The following is a 9,382-nucleotide window of genomic DNA, read 5'->3' on the forward strand; positions in this document are numbered from 1 at the left end:
GGAGCTGAGCTCGGCGCCCCCGCCCCCCGCGCCGCCCGGAGTCCCCGCGCCCCCGCCCGCGCCCCCGCCCCGCCCCCGCCCCGCCCCCGCGCGGAGGCCGCCCGGACCCGGAGGGCGGGGGAGCGGGACACCCGCGCGCGTCTCATTCATGATTTCTCTCTTCCCGGGAGCCCCGGGCCCGGGTGCGCCGATCCGGCGGCCGCCAGAGGGACCCCCGGCGGGGCCGTGCGCGCCGAGCCCAGGGCGGGACGGACAGGCGGACGGCTGCGGGCCGAGGAAGGCGACACAAAGGGGTCAGTGCCGGGGGCGCCGGGGGAGGGCGAGGAGGGGGCGCTGTGGCGCGACGCCCGGGTCCGCAGGGGGGATGGCGCCCCCGCCCGCCCCCGCCCGCCCCCGCCCGCCCTCGTGGGTCCGGGGAGCTCGACCCGGCCCCGCCACACTGTCCCGCCCGGCGCTCGCACCTGCCGCGGCGCCCCCGTGGGCTCCGGGGCTGCCCACGCACCCCGCAATCCCACGCGCCCAGGCCGGCGCCCCGCTGGCGGGAGGTTGCTGGTACTCCCGGTGGGGGAGGAGGGAGCTCTCGGCGGCGTCAGGCTGCTCGCAGGGCAGGGGCCCTCAGCCCCAGCTACTCGGGGACCGGGGACCGGGGACCCGGGGACCCGAGGCGCAGCACCGCCCAGCTACCGCCCTGGTCCCAGCCGCCATCCTCGCTCACCTGGATTTCTGCAGCAGCCTCCAGCCTGCCCCCCCTGCTTCAGCCTCGGCCCCCGCAGTTGGGTCTCCACACAGCAGTCAGAGATGCGTATAAAACCTAAGTCTTCGCCTTCCCTGGAAATCCTACAATGGCTCTTCGTTTCAGGCAAGTGAAAGCTAAAGCCCCACAACGGCCCGCCAGACCTCTCAGGAGCCGGCTCCTGTTGAACTCTCACCTCACTCCCTGCCGCTCCGGCCACACTGGTCCCCCTCAATGCATCACCAACATGGCAGCCACCCCCTGGCCTCCGGACCTTTGCACGGCGGCGATGTTCTCTGCCTGGAAACTTCCCCCAGATAGTCACATGACTTGCTCCTTTACCTCTTAAACGTGTCACCTCCAACAGGCCTTCTGGACCATCCCGTTTTAAATTGCAGGCCCCCTGCCCCTATTTTCTCCACGGTAGTCATGACCTTTATTTTGCGTCTCCTGTGGCTCGTTGGCTCTTCACTGCCAGCTCTCCCCTCAGTCCTCTGACGTTCCAGTCCTCCAGGCTCACCAAAATTCGGTTCTCTAAACAAACTGTATTTTTCCCATTTCTATCCTGTGTTCATTCGGTGCCTTCAGCCTGGGAAGTCACGCACTGACGTTTCACCTAGATTGTAAGGTCCGGTTCAAATACATGCTTCTCCATGGGGCTTTCACTCATGTCCCCAGGGGTACTCAGCACTCATTCCTTTCTGTCTACCATGATGCGGTTCCTTGTCTTTTGTTTTTTTTTTTTCCCAAGTGCACCATAAACTCCTGGGATAGGTCCAGGTTTCTCATCTCTCCCCAGGTCCCAGCACAAAAGGGACCATCAGTGCATGTTTGTGGATCAAAGGCAATGATTGGAAGGCCTGGATCTTGATTAGTCTTTTTTTTTTTTTTTCCTGGGAGGGGCACAGAGCCTACCCAGCCAGGTCTTCTTGTTATCCACAAGTAGTTGCCTGTGGCATAAGGGATGGACCAAACGTCAGATAACCAGGCCACGATGCTTGGTCTGTGCAGAAGCTGTGCAGAAGCGTAGGTAGACATGTCAGTTGGTTCTCAAGGCCTTGAGAGCATCATCTCTGTCAGCTTAAGGCTGATTTTCCCTGATGGTGTCAATGTAACAACAGTGACCAGAAATGAACACTTAGTATGTTCCCGGCACCGTTTTGTGTTATTTCCAAGGCACTGCTCTAGTTCATCTTCATGATCATTTTGGGAGGCAGACATTTGGATGTCATCATTTTCAGAACAGGAGCCAGAAAGGGTAAGTGACTTACCTAAGGTCCTACAGCTGCTGTGTGAGGGATGTTGTTTCAAATTCAGATCTAGCTAATTCCAAAGCCGAAATCCATGGAGCAGGGCTGCCTTAACACTGAAGGCCCTGGAGGCTGTTGGAGGGGAGAGGAGGAGGAGGGCTCAGAGAGCCTCGGCAAGGTCAGCCTGGTCCAGATTCTTTTGGAAACCAGCTCAGGAGTCACGGAAGCTTGGCGCTCCAGCGGGTCCAGGGCCTCGCAGGTTTCTGCCAATGGTGTCTGTGATGTCCTGTGATGGAGGCTAGTTGTTGCCCTTCATAAAGAAAATGCCAGAAGGCCAGCACAGTGTCACAGACATTCCTAGCTCTGTGCTCTGGGTTCCAAACTCAGTCCCGGCTGTCAGATGTGACATGTTCGTCTCAAACAGTTACAGTAAGGATCTGTGATGATCTATATGGTAACATTATATATATATAATGTGGCATAAGGGATGTGTATATATATATATATATATACACACACACACACACACACACACCTGCATGAATGTGCCTGCAAAGTAGTAGAGGCTAAAAAAAAAAAAGATCTGTCTCCTTCCTGTAGGGCATTTCTATCACATAGAGATATAGCCAAACTAGTCTTCTTACCCTGTTTCTGCCCTGTGAACCCCCTTTTAAAGAGTCTCAGATTCCCATTGCCTGGTAAATGTTACCCTGGGGTGCAGTGAAGGAAGGAAAGTCCAACTTTTATTAAGGGCTTTAAAAACAAGCTATCCGTGTTACTTCCCTGTATCCTCCCCTTTCATCTGCATGGGTACATTAGGAGGGAGGCACTGTTATTACCAACAAGGAAACTGAGGCCCAGAGAGTTCCGGGGCCTTCCCCACTGCCACAGGACTCACTAAATAATGGCAGGAATGAGATCCTGACCTCTGTCTGACTCAGTGCCCTGAACAGCACCCATCTCTTAACCCCAGCACCACGGAGAGTAAGCCCACCAGTTTCCTTTCTCTTCTCTGTTGAGGAAGAAGGAGAATTCTGTGAGTCCCATGCCATGAGGTCGTCATTGAGGGGTTGGGAGGGCTTAGGCTTATTGGGCCATTCTGTGTGACTCATGTACCCTTTCTTGAGGAAGGGAAGAAGAGGGGTTTAGGAAAGAGGAGGAAGGAGAAGAGAAAGATGGTCTGAGTAACCAGAGAGCATCTTGCTCGTGGTTTTTGATGGGCTCTTAGAGGTTAGAGTCAATATTTCTTCCTTTTGGCCTCACTTGGAATTCACTCTACTGATAATGAAATGTTTTGCTTCGGTGGAAACGTTCCCCTCTCCAGATTTTATTTACTTCCTTATTTATAACCCACCCCAATCCGCAAAGGATTTGAGGTAGCTTACCACAGGAGCAGAAACCATAAAGCAATGTTAAAATATCAATAAGGATAGAGAATCAGGACCAAGGAAAATGTAAGTACACTTTGAGAGACAAGACCAAGGCTTGGTCATCACACCTGATTTTTATCAAGTTCTTCCTGAAGGCGATGGAATTTGCGTAGGTTATTTTCTTTAAGCCATAAAAGAGCTCTGTGAGGTAGGTGCTATTATTACCTTCCCTTTGAGGCATAGGGAACTGAAGGCCAGAGAGGCGAACTGTGATGCACAAAGTCACTTAGCTGGTGAGCAGCGGAACCGATATTTGGTGTGATTTTTGGAACTCACGACCTGCACCACTGTCCTGCCCTGCCTCTCCAACGGACAAAAGACCACAAATATGCAGACCACAGGGGCCTCCAGAGCACTGGGCTTGAGCCTCAGATTCGGTTCTGATCCTCTTGGATATCAAAAAGAAAGGGAAATAGCATGTGGAACTAATGCCTTCACATTGTTCAAGTCTTTGGTCAAGGTCATCTCCTCAATGAGGCCCACCCTGACCACTCTCCTTAACAGTGGAGCCTGCCTCTGCCCCCTGCCTTCTGCTGCCCAGTCCACCTTTACCTTTTCTTTCATGGTGGCGTGCATTTTACCTCCTAACGTACTGGGTACTATGTAAGCTATATCGTATATTTGTTGCAACGTAAGGTGCTCTTTAATACGTTCTTTATTAATACCTGTATTGATAAATTTTAAATTACCTAACTTATCTGTTTAATATAGTTGCTGTTTCAGTCTGTCTCCTTCCACTCGAATATAAGTTCCACACGGGCAGACATTGTCGTCTGTTTGGATCACTGATAGATCCTGGGTGTTGTCGCAGACAATGCCTGATGTGTATAGGTGCCCCATAGGTTTTTGTTGAATGCTTAAATAATTAAATCAGCGAGGAAGAAACAGACCAATATGTCTATAGTGGCAAAGTAGGTCACTTTTTTTTTTTTTTGGCTAGCTCCTATTTTCTTTCCTTCCTCCTTTGATTTCTTCATTTTTCTCTTGTTCATTTCCCTAAGAATTCGAGGCAGCTCTAACACTTAGCTCTCAGAGCACATTTATCTTCAGGAGGCTTTTTTTCTGACGGTAGACTCTGAGGGTCCCTGTGGCCAATGGCCTTAGTGTCATAGTCATAGCAAATGCATAAATGGGATTCCTGAAGTTGGTTTTGGTTAAGTCTCTCAATAAAAGCTGGGCATTATCCCACACCTAAATTGGCAAAGATAATCCATTTAAGGGGTCTAGGAATCATGTCCTCGTACCATTCCCAAGGAGTTGGGATTCGGAGCAGATGCTGTGGGAACAGAGATGGGTAAATTAAAAGCAGAGCATTTGTGTGAAATAATTGACTGAAAAGGAGAGGACATCTTTGTGTTCCTAAGAGCTCACCTCCAGAGTCATATTTCCTGGCTGCAAGCCTGTAGAGTGAAAAGCCAAGGACGTTAACAAGGTTTGTCAGAGGAGAAACTCAGCCGAGACCAATGGCTGGGGTGGATGCAGGTTGGGGGTGTGATGTGATCTTTTTGTAGGAGCTGGCCTCAGCTCCTGGCCAAGCCTCTGGGAGCCACGGACACAAGCCTGTCTGCTCAAGGTGAAGGCCAAGGGCACCTGGCTGCCAATCCCAGGAAGATACATCAGAAACACTGGTCTCAGGAGGAATGGGAATCAGAACTGTGGTCATGGCTCTGGGATCCTGTGAAGCAGATTCATTCAACAAATATTTTATGGAGGGCCTCCTCTGAGCTGGCTATCATTCCAGAAGCTGGATATGCATTAGAGAACAAGTTAGTCAGCTTCCCTGCTCTCATGGTAACTACATTCCAGGGGGGTACACACTGCCAATGAACTGGGGTAAAATAATGAATAAAAGGGTAATTTCAGACAGTGGTAAGTGCAATGAAGGAAAAGAAAACAGCAGGGTGATGGAGAGTGAAGGTAGAAGGAGGCCGCTTCTGGGTGTTCGGGAAGGCCTTTCGGAGGAGGTAACATTTGAGCAGAGACTTGAGGTACGAGAAGAAAACAGCCATGCAGGGTAGGGAAGAGCTTTCCAGACAGAACTTTCTCTTCTAGGCACAGCTGGAAGGCCAGGGAGAGATGTGGCAGGGGAGGCTGGGAGAGTTTGGGGTTCATCCTAGTGCTCTGGGAAGCTACAGGAAGGTTCTCTGTGGGAGCGTGATGGGACTGGACTTGAATGTGGCATCCTAAAGAGCAGCAGCAGCAGAGAAGCACTGAGAACCCCAGCCCTCTGCCCTTAAGGGGCCCCCAGAAGTGTCTAGTGCTTCCCACGCTGGCTGCATTTCAGAATCATTTGGGGGAACTATGAAAAATATATAGATTCTCAGGCTCCCCCCCCCCCCCGAAAATCTGGCTCAGTAGGATTGGGATGAGGCACTATCTTAAGATGATTCTGCTGATGGGCTGGGAACAACCAGCCGGTCAAGGCTCCCCACTTTAGGGGGAGTATACTGAGGTGCAAGAAGGAGAAATGCCTTGTTTGAAGCCACACACGGTATCTCCTGACCCTGGAGCACTAAAGGCCAGGGGTCTCTGGCAAGAAGCCACAGGAGTGGCTATTGGCTAATGTAGACAAAAGGGGATTTTTTTGGAAGGCCATGGGGGAGCTCATGGATGGAAGGGAAGGTTTGGAAAGATGGGAGTCAGGTTTGTAGGTTTGCAGGGTTAGAACATCTCCACTGTTCACATCCAGGCGTCACTGTAGAGATGCATGAGCACCTAACTTGGTTTTCTTCCTTCCTGCCACTCAAGAGTCAAAGTTCTAGGAGAGCGGGAGTCTAATGAGCTGGGTTCTGGTTGTGGACTCCCCCCACTGGCTAGGGGAAGGCACACCCTGATTGACTGTCCTGTTCAGACTTCACTCAAGACTTCATCCAAAGGGAAGCCAGGGCTCTGCTATCAAAAGAACAGCCACAAATGTCCACTACATATGGCACCTCAGGGGGCTGTAAAGATCACTCATCGCTATCATCATTACCACCAGCATAGTAATACTTATTCATTTGCAGTGTGCCAGGTACTATTCAAAATGTGCTGGGAATCCCTGGGTGGCTCGGTGGTAGTGCCTGCCTTTGGCCCAGGGCATGATCCTGGAGTCCCGGGATCGAGTCCTACATCAGGCTCCCTGCATGGAGCCTGCTTCTCCCTCTGCTTGTGTCTCTGCTTCTCTCTCTCCTCTGTGTCTTTCATGAATAAATAAAATCTTAAAAAAAAAAGTGCTACGTATATGAACTGATTTAAGTCATCCTTTCAGGCCATGAGGCAGGTATTGAAGTAGGTACTGAGCTAAGAAACTGAAGTGCAGAGAAGGTATATAGCAACTAATGTCTAGATTCTGCTTTTACAGGTTCCAAAGGTCATTTACACCTGTTGCCTAATTTGCTTCTCACGGTAACCTATAAGGACAGGCATTTTTACAGGTGGAGAAAATAAGAGTGTGCATGCTCTAGAATCTGGTTTGTAGGTGGGGGAGTCCTTGGATTCATAATTCAGTCATTCAATCATCCATCCATCCATCCATCCATCCACTTGCTCATTCATTCATCAAGCAGCAAGCAGCTGTCAGGGGTCAGGACTGTGGCAGGTCTGGAAACTCATTGGTTAACATGCCACAGTTTCTTCTCTCCAGGAGTTCACCAACCCCAGGTAGATTATTTGGGGGCAGTGGCAAGAGAAGAGTATAGAACATGAGGCTGGCCTAGAAAAAAACCCCAAACGAAGGGCCTCGTGTAAAGGAGTTTGGATTTTGTCTTGAGGGCAACCACAGAATGATTCTAAGCTGGGAATGTGTGCCTTACGAAGTCAGCTCTGACTGCAGCATGAAGAATGGACTGGAGAGGTAAGAATGAAGGTAGGGAGACAGTTGCAGGATGATTCTGGTGAGAAAGCATGGCTGCCTGGATTAGGATGTTGGCCCTGGGGTAGAAGGAAGTGAACAGAGTTGACAGATGAAAAATGGAATTGCCAGGACCTGCTGGTTGGCTGAGGGTAGAGGGTGAAAGAGGGATTTAGGATGAGTGCAGGGTTTCTGACTTGGGCAACTAGGTAAGGTGTGGTGCCCTATACTGTGGGTGAAGGCTAGGTGAGGAACCACTGGGTGTGAGGGATGACAGCCTAGTTATGGACTTGTGGTGTTTGAAGTTCCAGTATGACAGGGACAGGGAGGAATATAGAAGTTTGTAGAACTTTTGCCTCCAGACCCTGTGATCTACCCAGAATGCCTTGCGAATTGAGACTCTCCATTTGTAAAGAACGCTCAGAAACTCAGAGACTGTCAGATAAACCTTAGAGATCCCCTACTTCATCTCCCTCATGTTTCAGATGAGAAAACAGATGCCAGAGAAACGTGGTTCCTGGAAGATCGCAAAGCAAGTGGATGGCTGAGCTAAAACCAGAGCACAGGGCTTCCCAGAAGGCCCCTTCCCTGCCATCCCATGGGACCCTAGTCCAGAGGGCACGCACCGGATACTTGCAGCTGAATCCAAACTCCAAAAGAACTCTGGCCTGTAATGGATTCAAACTAGTTGTCATCATTAAAAAAAAGATAAGGACATTTCAATTACAAATCCATATTAAAAAAAAAATAACAAGACCTGGCACCTTCATGCTCACATTGCCTATGTGACAGTGATGAACGATGCGGGACAGCTGCTCCCTTAAAGTGGGGCCTGTTCAGTTTGCCGGAGTCCCCCCATCTTATCCCCATCACCGAGGGCACGTGCCATCTGCCATTTGTCAACATGTTGCTCTGTTGTTTTTCTTAGAGTGGAAAGTCTTTTTGTAACTAACTCAAATATCTCTTATCTGTCCCCAGCTTGCTTCATTTCCCTGACCCCTGAAAGCGTTTGAGTTATGACCCTATGCCTTTCCCTCTGTGAACCACAAATTCCTCTTTTGCAAAGCAAGGCATTTGAATAGGATGATTCCAAGGCCCTCCAAGACGGCACTTCAGAAAGGAGTTGTGCTGTTGACAAAGCATAATTGTTCTGCAGATGGTTTTTGAGGGATTGCTCACCCTTGACTCTTTTGTCCTTGAATTATGATTTATCTAAGCCCTTGGAAGAAAAATGCCTTTTGTTTTGGGAGTTTATCCTTCATCTTTTGATTTTGAAAAAAAGAAAAGAGTACTTCAAACAATGCAGCATAGCTGCAGTTGCTAGGAAGAGAGCAGCACCAGAGGCTGCCTGGAGACGAAGCCAGCAGAAAACTCTTCCCTTCCCTTCCCTTCCCTTCCCTTCCCTTCCCTTCCCTTCCCTTCCCTTCCCTTCCCTTCCCTTCCCTTCCCTTCCCTTCCCCGCTGATCCTCTCCCCTCCCTTCCCCTCCCCTCTCCTTCCCTTCCTTCCTTCCTTCCTTTCCTCCCTCCCTTCCCCCATCCCTCCCTCTCTTCTCTCCGTCTCCTTTCTCTTGAGCAAAGATGTCATAATCAAAAACTTCTCCTAAAAAGACCACCCTTACACCAATAGAATTTCGGTTGCCCTGAATCCAAAGGGTTATTTCTAAAGACCACCCCATCCCTAGCCAAACTATTATATACTCCATGAAATGAACTCTTGAGTTTTAATTCTGGATCCACCATTAGATAGTCGTTTCTAGTGTCTTGGGCAAGTAATTTATTTATTTTTTCCTCTGGGCTTCGGTTTCCCTATCTATAAAATGGAAGGTTGGAGGAAATGCTTGGATGCTCTTGCCTTTCCTTCCAGCGCTAACATTTTCAGAGACTGCCAGAGATTTAGAGAATAAGGTGGCACCAGCAGGTAATATCTCTGTGACTCTCCTTCAAGGTCAGCAAGACCTGAGACCTCTTCTCTTTGGAGCCATAGTACTCAGCAGGTCTTTGGCTTTTTCTCAAGTTGTTTGTTTGGGTTTTTTTGTTTTGTTTTGTTTCTGTTGAAGTAATCTCTACACCTAGTGTGGAGCCCGAACTCACCACTGGAGATCAAGAGTCTCATGCTCCTCTGACTGAGCCAGCCAG

General features: G+C 50.0%; 1 protein-coding gene and 1 long non-coding RNA gene across 3 annotated transcripts in view; one reads left to right on the forward strand and one right to left on the reverse strand.

Moving 5' to 3' along the window:
• Positions 1–1,049, reverse strand: part of PTPN5 (protein tyrosine phosphatase non-receptor type 5) — a 56,337-nt gene extending 55,288 nt beyond the window's left edge. The window contains exon 1 of one of the 2 annotated variants that reach the window (XM_038569234.1): positions 930–1,049. The gene's annotated coding sequence lies outside the window, so the exon portion shown is untranslated. Of the gene's footprint in view, positions 1–715 lie in introns of both variants that reach the window. The other variant, XM_038569233.1, reaches the window with a different exon arrangement.
• LOC111091577 lies at positions 173–1,423 on the forward strand. The gene is made up of 2 exons (XR_005375823.1): positions 173–293; positions 860–1,423. It is a non-coding gene; the product is annotated as an uncharacterized LOC111091577 (long non-coding RNA).
• Positions 1,424–9,382: the final 7,959 nt, after the last annotated feature.

Source organism: Canis lupus, chromosome 21 (genome assembly GCF_011100685.1).
Source record: "Canis lupus familiaris isolate Mischka breed German Shepherd chromosome 21, alternate assembly UU_Cfam_GSD_1.0, whole genome shotgun sequence".
Lineage (NCBI taxonomy): Eukaryota > Metazoa > Chordata > Mammalia > Carnivora > Canidae > Canis > Canis lupus.